General features: G+C 43.7%; 1 protein-coding gene across 8 annotated transcripts in view; it reads right to left on the reverse strand.

The window, feature by feature from the left end:
- disp1 (dispatched homolog 1) overlaps positions 1-18,265 on the reverse strand; it is a 75,332-nt gene that overhangs the window by 23,658 nt on the left and 33,409 nt on the right. The window contains exon 4 of one of the 8 annotated variants that reach the window (XM_084377426.1): positions 12,790-12,909. The exons of 5 other annotated variants lie outside the window; for them this stretch is intronic. The gene's annotated coding sequence lies outside the window, so the exon portion shown is untranslated. Of the gene's footprint in view, positions 1-6,619; positions 6,822-12,785; positions 12,910-18,265 lie in introns of those variants that run through there. 2 more of the 8 variants (XM_084377427.1, XM_084377431.1) reach the window with 2 other exon arrangements.

Genomic DNA, 18,265 nt, shown 5'->3' on the forward strand with positions numbered 1-18,265 from the left:
CATATTGAGAAAGGCCTCCAAAAGTAGCTTTTTGTGAAAGTGGTTCCAGATTTCAAAATAAAGGACTCAAAAGTTAAAAAAAGTAAAGCTGACAAGTATTTGAAGAAAGTTTGGATGGGACTGGAAGAATGTGGACTGGAGGACTGGTGGGACCACAAACACCCAAACCGCTGTCCAACTGCAGTAAATAGATGGAGAATATTCCAGCTCTCATATTAAAGGAATAGTTGAACATTTTTAAAATGATTTGCTTTTGATATCCATCTACTGCCTGGCTCTGTCAGAAATCCTTCTTCTTGTTTGTTTAATCCAAACCAAACCAGAGACACGTAGAGTTATGAGCTGGATTATTTATTGGCCACGAGCATAAACTTTTTCTAGTCTTCTAATCATCCAGATGTTTCCCAGCAACCAGCAGAGACTCAAGGAAATTACTGCTGCTGGGCAAGAAATAGTCCACAAATAAAAACCTCAAACCAGAACAGCAGCTTCAATATCAAATACTCAAAACCCGCTAGATCGGGATTTTTGTTTTGATCTGCATCATGTTGTTCTCACTCAGACACCAGCCATCTAAATAAGCCTGAGAGAAATTAACAAAAATGTCCAAAAATCTCATAATGTTAAATAAAGTGAGAAACAAAATCGTGGATCCGTCCAATTATCAGGATCCACGTCAAAAGTACACGGGGTCAGAGAGGGCGGCACAGAGGACGACTGGACTACATCCAGGTACACGGAGTGGAAAGATGCTGTGCGTTTGTGACACTGAAGTAAAATCTTGTATCTGAGATTCAATCTAACACACAAGGGATCTCTGTTTGTTTTCAGGTTGGACAGTCTTATAAAAACTCTGAACAACAGGTCCTCAGAAACCGAGCAGCAGCAGTTTCCATTCAGAATAAGCAGCGCCATGTGAGCGAGGGCTGAAAACTGTGTTCCAGTATAAGCGTACGCTCAGCAAAAAAAATGATATTAAGTTGTTTGGCAAACTGAGGAGGCACACTAATGACATTATGGATGCAAAAGCAAATACAAAAAGCAGAAAGTCGCCTTGTTAACTTCTCAAAAGTAGCATTTTCAACTAGGATTTGCTGACACATAAGTTACTGTGTAACATCTGAATCCACTTGACAGTTTTAAATTTTAATTTTTAACTCGTACTGTGAGCTTAAGAGTTTGACGCACACGAGGTCAGGTGAATGATTAAGGTGTAGATCCAAACCAATGCCGATGCTGCAGGAAAAATGCCGAGGTTGTCTGGAAAAACAAAGACAAACACAGCAGACGCCTGCAGATAAAGTTAGATAGGGAGGAGGTTTCTGATGATTCACTGAATCACCAGTGAAATATTTGGCAAACTCCACTGATTTTCTCTCATCTCGCTGGAGTCTCTACAGTCACATCAAATGGGGGCCGTTTCAGATCAATATGATTTATGGAGCATGAATAAGACCCGGCATAAATCTTCAGTGTTTGTATAGATTACAAAGCATTAGACACTCCTGCATTAGGAGGCTGAAAGAACGGCTCCACCAGAGTGAGAAAAAACAGAAGGTTCAAGTTATGCTACAGTTTCAGCCCCTATACATGCTGCAGCTTCAATTACACAACACTCACAGGAGGCCGCAGCGGCAAAATGTGATTCTGTGGGATGTTTTAGCAAAGCGGGAGGGGGGAGAGATACAGCGTGGCTGCGGCTTTGAGCCATGATACGCCTGACGCACTTCAAAAGCTGCTGAATTGTGTTTCATAGGTGACGCCGGGTGGAGGTGGGCCGTGCCGTTCGAACAGGAGGAAACAGACATGACGATAAAGTTTGTTAAACTGTAAAATATCTGGCAACAATCACGTCTGCATCTTTGTCATTCATGTCTAATAACCACATTTGAGGGATCGTTCCAAAAATGTGGTATTTATATATTCTGTATATAAAAGGATTATTCTGACTAATATCTGTATCAGCCACAAAAATCCAGTATTGTTCAGGCTTGGCCTCATTTTGCACAATTATTTTACTAACTATATGATTAATCGTGAAACTTTTTAGCAGATTAATTGACAATAAAAGCAGTGCTCATTTAATAGAAATCATTAATAATATAAGTGAGAACAATCTAAAAAAAAAAGAAACTTTTAAGCAAAAATGTCAAAAATAATCACAGCTGGTTGGGTTTGATTTGTTGACAGTCGTTCTCCTTCTCTTTCTCAAATGTCTCATTTCTCTGTGTTACTGTCAGTAAAGGACAATAACTTGAAGTGCAAACAGCTGATTGTTACTGATAACCGATCACCATCTCTTCAGTTTTTATAATGATTTTAATCTCACTGTCTGAATTCATCTGTTGAGTGATCAATATGACTGTGAGATGAGGTGATGCAATGATAATTCATTATCTATGAATCTGTCCCTTATTCCTTTGAGAAACTGCATTAACCCTTCGTCTCTGAAAACAAAAAACAGTCCCACGACATGTCCTCACATCTGAAGCTGGAGCAAACAAATACTTCATTTTTGGTCGATACAGTGAGACTGAAATGTCACTAAAGTCAGAACAACTATACAACTTCTAACAAACCTTTGGCAGCGGGCGTCTGACGTACTGAAGAGGCATCGCACACGTTTCTGTTTCTCCTGCGTGGAACATTTTCACGCCACATCTCTGAGTTTGTCTCAGCAGGTATTGTGCCTATTGTGTAACTCCTTGTTGGTGTATGAAGACTCTGCTATCTGTGATGCCATCGAGAGATAAACCGGAGGCTGACGGTGCTGGATATGTTTCAGATGCTGCAGACCTTAACTGATTACTGTAGTGCTTCAACGATGCGCCCACATCCCGTGAAGTGTGACTCCTTTACACTGACGCTGCTTCAAAACAACTTTGATGTCACATCTCTTATTGTAAAAACTGCAAAACTGACTATATTTTTAAAGAACTTGACCTGTTTTCTTAAGTTTAGGCTGGATTATCTAAGTAAGCACCATTTACCTTGACTATTTGCTTTACCCTTCCTAGAAACCTATGCACACACTCACATAGGTTTTCATTCAACCCAACCGTGACCCCGGAAAAATATTTCGCCGCAAAATGGATGTGCTTGCATTCGAGCGCCAAGCGATACATCACGCCGGCCTGTTTTTCCCACCCGACACTGAGCGAAAGACGCGCGGCGTATGTGACCAATGTGCTCTGCGACACCTCAACATGAATGAGCGGTGAAACATGAGCATGACAGGCCCAGCGCCGGGTCAGGGGTGGCTGGGAGGACGGGGCCGGGAGGAAGAATAATTGCGGAGCCTGAAGAGCTCAGAATAGCAGAGCAGTGAGGGAAAAGCCAGATGAAGTCATTAGTCTGGCTCCCACAGCTGTCGGGAGCCTGTAACGACTTCGAGAGGCAAGATGAAAGTTTACCAAAGTTTAATGGATGAGTTAAAAAAGGGAAGTGCAGAGATCATAGTGGAGTGTGTGAGCGCTGCGAGCTCTCTGCTGTTTGCGTTTTAAGGAATTTAGCTTCAGCTTTGTGTGTGTGTGCACGAGTGTGTGTCTGTGTGCGCAGCAGAGCGTTGACAGGCAGGTGAGACATCCAGGGCAGACTGTGCGGACACAAGCAGGGTCTTGTGTCTCTCTTCAAAATAAGAGCCGACAGCTGGACCGAGCTGCACCACGAAGAACCACTGGAACTGAGGCTCGGCGAACGCTTCCACCGCTCCGTCTACTCATGACGGACATGTCGCTGGTGTTCTTGATCAAAGACACGCCGGGATAACTGATTTAAAGTACATTAGCATTGTAGCGAGTGTAGCCTGGTAGTAATTAACTGCAACAGAAAAGAAGAAGGTAAAGTACAAGATGAAGGGGCAGAAATTAGGAGTTCCTACCGCTTTCTAATTTCTTTACCTCAACCTCTGATTAGTGTAAAACATCTGGATTGCTGCACTTTAAGTCAGCAGAACTTTACTCTGAGGAAGAGGGGAAGGAGAAGTCTCTTTAGCATCTTAAATCCACCAAAGCAAGAAGGCACGATCACCTCACATCGGTCTTCGGTTGACCAAAACTACAGTTTCTGTCTGGCTTTGAACTTTTATGAAAAAGGAAGCATGAAATCAAGTGACCCTGAGTCCTAAACAATCACTCCCACTTAATCCAAGAAGGTCAAACTCTGTCTAGACTTCCAGAAGTGATGAAGTGTCATTTCCCCCCTCATTTTCACAATAAAACCTGCAGCTTTAAGGGATTACTCGTGCCGCTAAGGAGAACTACACTCGGCCTCGGCTCGAGTCCTCGGTAAGAAGAATTATCTAGTGTGTAACCAAAAACCAACAAGAGTAATAACTCCCATCATGAGTGGTTTGGGATAACGCAGGTGATGACGAAGCGCTTCTTCTGCCGTCTTTCATGTGAAGTTGGTGATTATGGGGTGTGAGAGAGATGGTGAGACCTTGGGCGACAGACACAAGGCAAGGCATCCTGCATCCCTTTAATTAAAGCTAATAGGCAGTAATTACCAGGAATCAGTCAAGAGACAGTTAATAACCACATTGCTCCTAATAATAATGATAACAACACCAGGCAGTCGTCTCTGTGAGGCGCTGCCATGCTCCATGTGGCTTTAGGACTCGTACTGTTTGACAGGTTTCTGGTTGTCAGGAGGTTCTGGATGTGTCCGACCCCCTCAGACGCCGCTCACAGCTGCGCTGTTAAACACACCAATTTGACGGTGCTGGCTCGAGGCCACAGAGCGAAGTCTCAAGGTGAATCAGGTGAACGCAGCGAGTCGACCTGCTGCTTTTATCGTTCCATCAACACAGGTGCCAACTTAATTGGCAAATTAGGGAAATCAATTTCTTCTATGAAACCATGTTAAAGCAGCACGTACGTACGAGACGTGGCACATTTCCTCACACGTTAAAATGTAAATGATCTTTTAACTTTCTCTCTGCCTTGTTTTTAGTTTTTACACCTGAAAATGAAATATTAAACAAAGTGAAGGAAAAAAATGCGCCTATTTAAATTTTAGTGAAGTAGGTCGTCAGTTTGATTGTGGTACATACCCCCTGATTAAAGCTTCATACTGATTTACTTTGTTTATATGTGGCGGACCCTGCCACCTTTCTAGCTTCAGACAGTGTTCTGGGACTTTGTTTTCCTCTGAGAACAGCTCGTTTATTCACTTAAGGAAAACAGTTTCTATCATTACCTCATTAATATTGTAAATATTAGAAAATTCTGAGTTGGTATTTATTCTACAAAACTACACAGAGCTCCTTCAAACAGCCCGGGATCAAACGTTTTAACTAAATAAGAGTATTTTGTACTCAAACATATTTAAACAAGAGCTTGTTTAGCAAAGTACCGTTTGTTATTCTGCGGTGATGACATAAAATAACTTGTGATCTCAGCAGAGCTGCACAATCAATCACAAAATAATCAAAATCACATTATGACTGAGTGCAATATCCAAAACAAGATAAATGTGTCTGAATGAAGTGTTGCAGTGCTGCAGAGTTTGTTCCCCAGATGTAATAAAACATGTTTGTCTGGCAGAGACCAGGACAAACGCCACATCATCTTGATTTTACTAGTTTTTCAATGACAATGAGAACTGTGATGTGAAATTTAATCATCCATAATAATCATGAATTATATCGCAAATCGCAGTTTCTGTCAAAATAACGGCAGTGTGTCTTCTGACCACATCGTGCAGCTCCAGATCTCCAGACGTATGGATACAAGTTGAACTCGTCATCACAGGAGAGACCGAGGAAACATGTTTGACCTGTGACTGTTTTGGGCTTTTGTATGTTTGTGCTCAGCAACAGACACAACGAATTATTGGGTCAATTAGCCGACTAACAAAGTCATCCAGGCGCCAGAATGAGGTTCTGTAAGGGCAGAGTTTGTTGAACAGGTCTGTCACAGGGATGTTAATGATTAATGATTAATCCCTGTTAAGAATCTAACTGATTAAAAACTGATTAATCAACAATCAGAGATGGAAACATACATAAGGACTTTCTATACAAACTGATAATCATCAGTGTAGGTTGATTTTATTGGACCAGTTGTCATTAAGTTTAATCAATGAAGGAACTTTTATCTGTTCTCTGAACTCCTCGTGCAGCATCAACAGAGATCATGTCAGTGAAGACAGAGAGGACACATTTCACACATCATTAAAGATGAACTGATAATCGATTGGTAAGGTATCAGACTATTGATTAGAGACTGATAAAGCTTTGCATCCCTGCTGTCAGCGTGGTCACTGAGCTGAGCTGTAGGAGGCTGAACAGCAGTGATGAGCGGAGATAAGTGTTGTTAACCTATATTATATATATCTATATGATACAAATCACTGTTTTACCGCATCACTAATTCACCACCGACATGAAACAACAGTGGAGTCGAGGCTGCATGACAGACCTCTCCGGACCAGACACCGGACAACGCGTGGACCGGAACCGCTCCAAACTCTCCAGTCTTCACTTTGTTTTTACTTCTGGACACAATCTGAACGCACAAGAACTCAGCGAGGCGACTTCCTCGTCTCAGAAAAGGTCACCAGAGAAAATGTACCGGACGGAAACAGTCCGGAGAGCTGCGCGTTCAAGCGCTCCTACCGTGTTCGGCTTCGTGTCTCCCGGTGCTTTGCGCTCGTCACCGCCGGTCGGATCGGAAACACGCGGCGCGTCGTGAAGAAGAAAAACAAAACAATGATCCTCCGGTTTGAATGAAAAGATCTGCAGGGTAACACGAGCAACACGACCCGGAGAGGCAACAACAGGTCTGAGGGACGAGCGGGCTGGTCCTCCTGGGAGTGCGTCCTGCCACAATGACTAACAGCCACACACACAAGCCCCGGCTCCCCCGGTCGAGTCTCCGGAGGGACGGCGCGGAGGAGGCAGGAGGCGGTGGGCTGGGATTGCACCATGGCGCACTGATAGGACGGTCACACTGTCGGCGTTAACCCGCTCACTGCCGCACCGACGGCACGCGTCAGGGCGCCACTCACGCGCATTACAACCACTTTATAAGAAGAGAAACATCAAATATGATGAAAAAAGATGGAGAGAAATAAAAACATGTTGCGCGAATAAGAATTAAATGCAACAATATATGAAGCTGTAAACATTTACTGACAAATGCAGGGTCACACTCTTTTCCAGGACCTTTCCAGGACCTTTCCAGGACTTTATCTGGCTGGTAGACAGACAGGAAACTAATAATGTTACTGAATTAATTCATTTATAACCCCCAATGCCTTTTCTCTCCTGTGAATTACAGTGTATTACCCACAGCTGCATGAACACCAGAAACCAAGGGTGGCTGGCAGGGCCGTAACCAGGACTTCAGACTCGGCTGTCTCACGCGTAGCTTCTGTGTTTCTGGCCCACAGAGTGTTCACTGGAGACTTCTGCCGACCGAGCCGGCTAATTTCTGGATTGGCGCCCAGCTAACTTGAATGGGGATAAAATAATCTAGACTTTGTGAATTTTATTGGACCGAAAGGCTCAAATCCTGAGTCAGTTCTCGGGGTTGTGACGCTCAAAAAGTGTATCCACCGTTCTACAGACGCTTCTTTCATAATGTTAGCTTATAGGAAGAAGTCCTTGTTGGGCCCCGGAGCATCACGTGACGATGTAATTACACAGTTTGGCCACTACAAAAACTGATTTCAAAGCCTGGTGCTCTTCCTGGAGAGTTGTCCTACTGCTGTAGCGGCGTTATTTTTGATCACACTACCTTGCTCGGCATGACCCGCCCTATTCTGCCTCTGATTGGCCATACAGAGCGTTCAAGACACAGTGTTAAAAAGGGATGCTCATATAATGTGTTTTATGAACATTTAAGTATGTAAACCTTTTCTACTAGGACCCCCAAATAAAAGTATGAGCCTGAAAATAAACATAATAAACATAATATGACCTCTTTAAAAAAAAAAAAGGGAGCAAGAAATACCGCCATGTTGGACAAATTAGAATTAAACACAACAACATATGAAGCTGCAAACATTTACTGACAAAAACTCACTTTTCCAAAACAGTTTCAGAACTTCATTTCATGTTCTCATGTGCAGAAGTGAATGTATGCGGACTTCATGACACAAACTTCAAGCTTCAAAACACATTCCTGACTCACCAAACGTCAGCGTTTAATTGATTCATTTCACCTGCGCTGTTGCTAAAGTCAACAATACAAGAATAGGCTAGAAAGCAGATATGCTGCCGGCAGAGCTTACGGAGGAAAACAAATATTTTTGCATAATATCCTTGAAAAAGCAGTGCTCTGGATGAGACAGCTAACCGTCACGCCCACAGTGTCAGGCTAAGCTAGATAACATTACTTTATGAGGCAGGTATCGACCACTGGAATATAAAGACTGAACAGTATTTAAAGCTGAGGTAAACGTTATAATGTAAAGTAAATGTTATAAAATAAACGACCAGAGGAGGCTTTCAACAACTCATCATACAGAGTAAGTAAACGGCCTCTAATCATGTGAAATTCAACATAATTCTTTAACGAGGCCGCACCCTCTCTGAACTCATCAGTTTACTTTAATAACAGATTACTGTTCAGATGTGTCGGCTGCTCTCCTTCCTCTCTGCTCCTCCCCACCCAAAGCAACAAAAGCCCTGCGTAACTGTGGCTTCATTCAAACCTCAGAGAGAGCGCTGCTGTCCAAGTCAATACAGCCTCAGCTTAGTATTTTCATTTCAGAACAACTGGTGACATTTTATGAACCATCACACAGTTAAAGACTGAGAGGAATTTGTTTAACCTGCTGACACGTTTCAACCAAACGGAGCCACATAAATGAAAGTGTTAAAGGATTATGAATTAAATCATAATCATCTACAAAGCCAGGAAACATGCACGATACAGTGCCTGATGTTACTGAGTGCCAAACACACAGATTGTCAGCTCATACTGGGCACAATGCAGAAATCCCATTAAAATCAAACGCACCATGTCATCTTTATGTTTTAATTTCTTCAGTGGACTCGCTAAAAAGAAAAACCCAAACTTTCCAGACCAGAAATTCTTGTGGATGCACAAACAACTGATTCTTCTCAGCAGGGGAGGAGGTTTATCACAGGGAATGCTGGGAAGGCAGAGGGCCATACCTGGCTTTAATTTCAGCTGTCCACCAGGATTAGGACACAGTTCATATAGCAAGCTGTAATCATCTGCAGTAGTGAGACACTCTTTCGCAGCTGGCCCCGAGGCCGGCCGAAGCCTGAGCCATTTAGTGCTTTGTAGTCGTCTCTAATAATAATAACCTGGGACTAATACGTTGTGTGGAGGTCACTGCGTTTCTCTCTGGTCCGACAAATAATAATGTGTTCACTTCTCATTCTGTCTGTTGTTCAGATTGTTACTTGTGATTTTTTGCCGTTTAAAAACACATTCTGATTTTCGTGAAGTAGCCTTGTTTTCAGACCGCTGCCTCACAGAAACATCTCACTGCTGTTGTTTTCAGGATCCTAAAATCCTCCATAACATGCTGCTGAGGCTCAGGGCCAGCTCCCTGTGGGTGCAGCAGCGAGGGAGCCGCCTGTGAGTTACAACACGGCCCATCGGCGGCCCACTGATGGTGGTCATGCGGCCGGTCAGCTTAGGACAAAGATGCCTTCCTCCGAAATAACAACACAAAAGGCTTTTCAGCACTAACACCAGTATCCAGCTTGTTACCTCCACCAAGATCAACATTCGGTTGATATGTGGTGTTAAAACGCAATAGAGAAGCTGAGTTTGGGTTCAGCTAGCCAGAGCCGAGGTCTGCCCGCATGGAGCTGAAAAAGGAACCACATCAAAGGTTGCACTGTACCAGGAAGGAGGGAGGCCCCGGTGAAAGCCCAACGGCCCCTAGGATGATTGCACACAACTCATCAAAGTGACAGGTTTAGCGGACAACAAAAAAACGGAGGGAGGACAACTAAATAAGGGAGAGAGGGATAGATGTTTCGAAACCGTTGAAGGGCTTTTGCATGGCATGTCAAAAATAATGTTTAATGCGCCTTGGAGCTTCCTGTAAAATCATTTTTCCGAGGCTAATTCCAAATTTTGGGGTTAGAATAACTCTCGGTCCCTTTCATTGTGGATTTCTCAACTGGAGCAAATGTGGCACACAGGAAAGACACGCAGCCCAAACTGAAAATTGTTGTTTTCTCAACATAGAGAGAGAGAGACGGGCATAAAACCTCAAACAGCTGCACAAAAAAAAAAAAAAAAGAAGAAGGAGAAAACAGGGGAGGGCAAAAAAAAAAGACTCTCCACAAAAGGCTCAGTCCTGTAAGTTTAAACATGATCCGACTCGTTGTGTGATTTGAAAGCACATTAACAGTGATCTAATGGCAGAGCGTGCAGATGCTGGATCGTAATGTGTTTCGACATAAATGCAGGAAGGCAGCAGGTAATCCTAGAAGCCCTCAGAGCATTGCAGCTACCCCTGCATGTGATAATGTCTGGCTAACGAGAAAGAGGAGGAGAGAGGGGGGACCGTGAAAGAAGAAGGGAGCACTGAAAGAGTGCATTAAAAAGGTGAAGTGAAGATTTCTCAAGTGGAAAGAAGGAACAAACACAGAGAAAAGAAAAAGGTGATAATGTAACTGATTGAATGAATCAGAAACAGAGGAGGGGGGGGAGCACACAGGCGCTCTGCTCTCACTGCTCGCCGGCTTCTGTAGGTCTGAGATGCGGAAACCAGGGAAACTCTATCCCTTCGACACCTTGGCGGTGAAGACGGACATCTCCCACCCGATTAGCAATGAGCCCCCTGACGTCTGCCCAGAAGGACCCAGGGGGGCTGAGGAATGGCTGAAACCCAAAAGAGCTCATGTCTGAGTTACCCTACAATCAAATGTAGGAACAGGAGGCCCTGTGTGTGTTATACTGTATTTATAATATTTACTTTCAGCTCTCTACTGTAAATCTGACGAAGAACTATAAATATTAATGTAATGTGATGTAAAATGCATGATGAACGTTTGATTCAGCACTCACGAGGAGCCATGTGTCACGCACATGTGCACGTTTTACTGGTCGACGGTCTATTCCACTAACTTTTCTAATGTACACTTTCTTTGTTACGTTTCCAAGTAGAGCAGCCGCTCTGAGTCAGCTGTACCTTTGAGTGTGTGTGTATACAGACATGGTCCAAAGCAGTCTAACTATGCTGCCAGCCCCACCATCACCCCTCCACCTACTGATATGAAAGTCAGGCTATAAACATGTAATGTAAATGTGATATGAACGCAGTATGGTGTGTATAACACGCACAAATGTGTACATATCAGTGGTTTGCAGAAATGCTGACCTTTGGATCGGCTTAGCTGTGTATCACCCTCCACTTTTATTTAACCCTCCATGTGAGAGGAATGACTTTTAGACTTTATGAAGCAGACAGGAGTCGAACATCCACAAGTTCTTTGACTGTTTACGTTTCTGAAAATGGGGCAGTGAAATCCCATCTCAGGGCCCAGTCACACCAGTGAGCTGCAAAGTGAAACTCACTTGTGCCCCTCATGACATAAGTGGTCTTTGAAGCACAGTGATGTAGTGACGCCTGGCAATTGACTCAAGCAATTCCCTCCAGTAACAGATTACTTTAACAGAAACTAACTACATAACGGATTACTTGAATTGCAGAACTAACGTGTTACTTTACTCGCTACAACAACAACAACAATGTAATCCGAGTACTCTAACAGATTAGTTTGTAAGAGCGCTGTTGCAGAGACACATCTGTATCCAGATGTCTGCTTCTTATTATTTCCTTGCATTCACACCACAGAGATAAAAGAAAATGACACACGAGTATGAAGGAAAAACATGAAGAAGAGAAAGCACTTGGCTCAGAGGAGACTGGCAGACTTCAGCTGCACTTCTAGTCAACATTCTTCTCCGAGGTGTTGACTGCCAGCCCAAAGGTGTGAATGACATCACATGTACGTGTCTGAATCACAATGTCTGGCAGGTGCAAAACCCCACGACGACGACACTTGTTGATTTGTTGATAATGAAAATATTTTAATCTGCCAAATAAACCGAAGCGGAGCCAAAAGGCTGTCCCTTACATCACCTGGCCTGTTTAATGCTGTCAGTATCACTGCTAACCCAAAAGCTAACTGGAACACTGAATCTATCCAGCGGGGACAAACAAACGACTGCATAAGTAATCAAAGATAAGATCTCCTACACAGTTCATGTTTCCATCATAAGTTGGTACTCAAGTGTTTTTTACGTATCATTACCACAGAGGTAAGAAAGAAGGCTCCAACATGGGGGTCAGGACCTCTCTAAGGGGATCATGAGACAATCAAACGAATGGATGTTAGAGAGCTAGCAGGCTGTACACTCTGAGCTAAACGCTAATGTCAGCATGCTCACAATGACGACAACATGCCCGTGTTCATTAACTCAGGCGGGACTGTCATTAAGGTTTTAATCAAACACAAGAGGTTAAAGAAACAAATTAAAGTCCTGAACTGATGATGGCGCTAGATGAAAGGTTAATGGATCCCCATAGTTATACAGTTCATCTTGAGGGAACATGAATGTTTCACAGAACTCCATCCAGTAGTTTAGACCACACATCATCTGGCCGCCATAAATGTTTGTATCAAATGTGATGGCCCATCCATCTCTAGAGCCGCGACCAGCACGTCAATTTATCACCCTGCCAGCGCCCCAGTACAAAGTCTGCATCATGCCTGATCGAGCCCACGCCTGAGAGCAGGACAATTTGCAGCTAGCAGGTAAGCGTGCTGATGTTGAGTTTACCTACTTCCTGTTCTTCTCTGCCTGCCGGTACGTTGCTTTCTACTCTTTCACTGATATTGCGGATACATCCAAACACCATTATGGATGAGTCCTCCTCCTCTTCCTCCTCCTCGCCACCCTTTGCCTAAAACCAAACAGGATATTTCCAGTAGGTGAGAACACGTCTGACATGGACAGTCTCCTGTTGTGTGCTACACAACTGCGTGAAAGGGAAACTCCGGACAATTTCCAAAGAATTGGGTCCGGACGTTGAGTTCATATGTGAAAACGGCTGCAGACTGTGTCTGGAAAACTCTCTCCCTCAGCTGAAGATAAAAAAGTTTTAGTTCTGAAAAAGTGGATCAGCACCGCTCACAGAGATACTTGATTTTTAAGATGAAAACAGATTCTGTGTAAATTTTGCCTTTAAGCTCAGTATTAGTATTTGTTTCGCCATTAGCCTCGGACCAAACGTACCATCCAGTTTTTAAATTGGATGCAGAATCGATACCGACCAGCTGCAATTATCTGGCAGAAGAACAAGAGAATGTTTGAAAATGAGAAAAAAGAGGCCTGTTGTTTTACTGCTGTTGCTTTATCACATTAAACATGCACACTTTTGGCACAAAACTAGGCCCAGCCTTCTAATTACGGCTGTTTTTCCTGAGGATTTCACATGGTGTCAGGGGCTTTGGAGCAGCCTTTGTCGTTGGTCAACACAGATGACCCCGTCTTTCTTGGCCCTCCACTCCACAGCTCCCTCTTCCCTTCACTCAAGTGCCTGAGCAACTTCCTCGTCTGGGAAAAGACACAGTTGAATCAAAACTCTCCTTTCTGTTGTCCTTCAGAGGGAGAAGGATGGTGGGGGAGCTGAGAGGGAGCAGAAGAAGAGTCTGTAGAGCAGAGTGAGAAAAGAGATCTTAATGTGTTTGAACAGAGTCCTGGTTTGATCTCGGACACAAACAGGGCAACAGGGAAGTTATGCAGAGCGGAAGAAGGGAGCGTCAGAGGGAGGGAGGGCGAGATGGAGGCAGATGGACAGACATGCAAAGAAGACAGAGACGGACAATTCACAGGACTGTTCAGGAGGAATTTGGTGGACAGATGTTTGTGTGTGTGAATTAATGGAAGAGAGGGGACCAGAGTTAACGTTTGCTCATAAGGAGAGCAGCCTTTGACGAACTGCCCAAACATACACAGAGCCAGAAGCCTTTTTACACTCAGCACTTCTGCAGCCCCGACTCAACAAACAATGTGTGTGTGTCCCGACCTCTGGGGAGGAAGTTAAGTCAAGTCAACTTTATCTAAAGCCCAATATCACAAATCACAGATATGCTGAAAGAGAACAGCAACTTTATCTTTAGACCCTCAATTCAGACAAACCAAACCCCAACATGCACAGAAATAATGAGAGTTTTGTGCTATTGAGTCCTTTGGTTTATGGCAACACACAACACATATGTTATCCTTGTCCCAAAAATAATCACATTGATGATATCAATATGTATTTAATGGCTGTGTGTTTACATATGACTGTTAAGTTATTACTCAGAGAAGGAAAACGATTTTTGACTGATGTTTCACTTCTCCAGAATTGATCCATTATTTGTCAGGACCGATGTCTCAAGCCCAAATATGTTTTAATACTTACAATCACAGAGAAAAAGGTGAGGTAAAAATATAAAACATACAGCGTTTAAATAGCCTTCTTCACACAGATGAACACGGAAACACAAAGGAAACGTAAGAAAACATATTCTTGATTTGATTTAAAATTACATTTCAGGACCTCAAACAAAGGCCTGGATACTGGGGCAAAGAGTACGGAGCAAAAATGGGTCTGAAGGAAAACTGTGATAAAACTTGAAGGATCGCATCTGTGTGTCAAATTTCTCTGGAGGCCTCTGAGGCTGGGGGACGAGATAGCCTCGGGGAGGAAAAAGGAAAAAAATGATGACATTTTATTGTGTGGTTGAAAATGTTGGGGGAGGTGTGAGATCACATCCTGCTGTCATAAACTTTTAGACATACTGAGATAGAAATGGAGACGTGAGGAAGGACAGAACGAAGGTTGAGGGGAACAAGCTGTGAGAAAGAAGGATGGAAAGGGCACTCGGGTGAGGGGGACGGATGAGGGAGGGAGTGTCGGAGAGGAAGACGGGGAGAGGAGACAACACTCTCCCTTTCTTTCTCCAAATAAAACTCCAGACATACGAGAAATATTGAAGCTGAAGCGTCGCTGAAGTGTCGCCACATTCAGCAGCTGGAGTGCAGACAGGGCCGGTCCGCAGATCGTCCGTGACTTCCAGCCACTTCAAAGCTTTCTGTCCATCTCAATCATCATCATCTGAGCTCCGAGGATCTCCATGTTGCCGATCTTATCGCAGACAGATGAGCTTAATATACGAGCTAAACTTTACTCCGCAGGACGTTCATCACACGTTTTCCGCTGTTTTGTGGGCTGTTGGTATTTTGTTCAGCCCAGCTGTAACCACTGCACATGACTAAAAGACCTCAGGTGTCTTTTTACTGTTTTACACGTCCAACTCAAACTGTCGGTTTCCAAACAGTACCGTATTATCTGCTTTGGTTTGCGCTACACAATATTGTTTCTACTGTCGGTACCAAAAGAATTTCTGCAACAATGTCGGGTCCACTATTAGCTTCAGAGTCTGTTCATAACGTCACAAGTTTATCCTTTTAGACATTTGTATAAAATTTGAATGTGATTATCGTATGATTTTTGAGATATGGCCAAAAATGTTTGCACCAAATTTGAAGAAACTCCCTCACTGAGTCTCTAAAGGTACAGTGTTCATGAGATGGGGTGGAGGGACAACCACAACGTCTCCGTCCACGGCCGTCGCGTCTCTCTTTCACTTTCCTCCCAAAAAATGCACATGCTAGCCAGAACAAGATCGTTATCACAGGAAAGCAGAGGCGCTCTTACTGGTTTGTCCACAGCTGCTCAACAAAAACAAAGTTTCTTGTAGCTGCTTTAATAAAACTTCATATGAAACATATTCTTCTGATGTACGAATTGCCCTTAATTTCAGGCGAGGTGGGGCACTTCCACCATCAAACAATATGAATTTGCAATAAAGTTAAAAGACCAGCTGAATGTTCGTTACTTACAGAAGATTAAATAAGATAAATGAATCCCAATATTTTTACCAAATTGAAACCGGATAAACAAATGATCAGAACTCAAGCCTTCAACCACCCATCAAAGTGCAACCATCAGTGTCCAGTCACACCCACAGTCACAAGTTGGCCGGTAATATAGTTGAGTTGTGCAATGTCCCTTCTGGACGACGAGTTTCCTGCCCTGTCTGAGTTTGGCACGCTGTGTCCTACATGGCAATTTGTTGTTCTACGCAGAGGATGCTTGAGTTTTCATGGCCATGTCCCTCTCACAGAGGACTGGGCAGGACGCTGTGCTGTGAGAACATAGCCCTTGGCACATCACCACAGTCGCTGAAACAAAGATGTTGATGCCAAGGCACATGGAGTGACTTCATCCTGTGTCATCTCACTGAAGTACAAGTGGGCGCTTGGAGGGCCCTCTGAGGGTTGGGGGGGGTCAATTAGACTCACTAAAAAGGCTTTCTGGCTCCAGATAGCTGCTCTAAATGCATGTTAGATGCATAATTTATACATCATCTACACTTTTGTGTAGATACATTCTACCGGTTTTGTCATTTCTTCCCTGTTGTTACACTGTTCATGCAGTGGGCCACAGATGGTAAAGTAGAGAAGGGATAAGGCCAAAAAACAAGTAAGTGACAGGGCTCGAACGCTATTTCATGTACAGGTGTGGGCTGTTCCTTTGTCATTTCTTCATCTCTTAAGCAGGTAAAGGTCTGACATGTCTCTGCAGTTCTCAGCTGCAAAAACCAAAAATCATCAGAGAGATGGTTGGAGCATTGGGAGTGGCTAAATCAACAGTTTGGTAGATTCTGAGAAAAAAAAAACACACGAGTGAGCTCAGCAACACAAAAAATCCTCCGCAAATTCAGTTACAACACGTTTCATTTCCTATAACTTCTTCACAATAGAAGAAGTTATTCCCCCCGTTATTTAGTCATTCGGTGCTGCTCGGCTCAACTCAGCGCAGTAAAACTGCATCCATGCTTTTCTCATCTCCAGTAGCATCTGTCTACATAAATGCCATCGATGACAACTGATGACTTATGAAGGATTGTCTCATTTCTTCAGGAGAGATTCCCGTTGTTACTGTCCTGAGGGGCAAGGGGGCACTCGAAAATGAGGGATGGGGTAAAAATTGGAAATCGGATTGAACCAAGTCTACCATGTTCAGAGAGCACAGATCTTCACAGACCTCACAAGAGCAAATCATTGATAAGATTAAGCAAAACACCAGCCCAGCCCAGTTCTGGACCAGCAATCTTCGGACAGATTAGATCAGCCTGTACCCGAATGAAGGTTTGGAAGGATGTATGATCCAAAGCATCGCGCGTCATCTGTAAAACAGGGTGGAGGCGGCGTGATGGGACGGGCATGGGCTTCCAACAACACTGGGTCAGTATTTATTCAGGATGCGACAGAAGCAGAGATTCTGCGCAGATTCAGCCAAGTCCAGAGAGGCTGTGATGGCACTTCACCACACAGATGAGAAATAGCAAAGTCAATCACCTGATCTTAAGCCAATCGAGCATATACTTCATTTGCTGAAGAGAGACTACAGGCAAAAAGACCCACGAACAAACAGCAGCTGAAGAAAGCTGCAGTAAAGAGCAATGAGCTCCAGGTTTCAGGCATCATCATTCATTTCATTATCTGTAAAGGATTCTCCACTAAATATCAAAAATGAACATTTTAATGATGATTATGTTAATTTGTCCAGCTGTGACTGTGTGTAGTTAAACTCTGCACTTCAATCACACTGAAAATCCAACTGATTGTTTCATTTCAAATCCATTGTGCTGGCATACAGAGCCGAGAGTATGAAAATTGTGTCACTGTCCAAATATTTCCGGACCTAACTGTATACAAGTAACTTAGAGTGTATATTAATGTGTGTGTGCGTGTGTGTGTGTGTGTGTGTGTGCGTGCGTGCGTGCTGTCTCTGGGTCTGGGGGCTGTTAGAGCCGAGCTCAGGGCACTTGGAGCCCGTCCCGCTCCCTGCGGAGAGGTGTGCGCCAGCAAGACGGGAACCAGGGCCTCTGCAGCTGCTCTGCTCTCCACACACACACACACACACACACACACACACACACACACACACACACACACACACACACACACACACACACACACACACACACACACACACACACACACACACACACACACACACACACACACACACACACACTCTAACACAATGTTCATTTCACATCCCTCTCATAACCTTGCCTCTGCATCTCTCCCTCTGTCTCACACTTCCTCTCTCTTCATCTCTTCATTTTTCACAATCAGAGTTAAGAGAGACTCGTCTCACTGGATATACGATATAAAATATTAAACATTATATATAT

The sequence above is a fragment of the Pagrus pagrus genome (genome assembly GCF_965226575.1).
Source record: "Pagrus pagrus genome assembly, chromosome: 16".
In the NCBI taxonomy this organism is placed as follows: Eukaryota; Metazoa; Chordata; class Actinopteri; order Spariformes; family Sparidae; genus Pagrus; species Pagrus pagrus.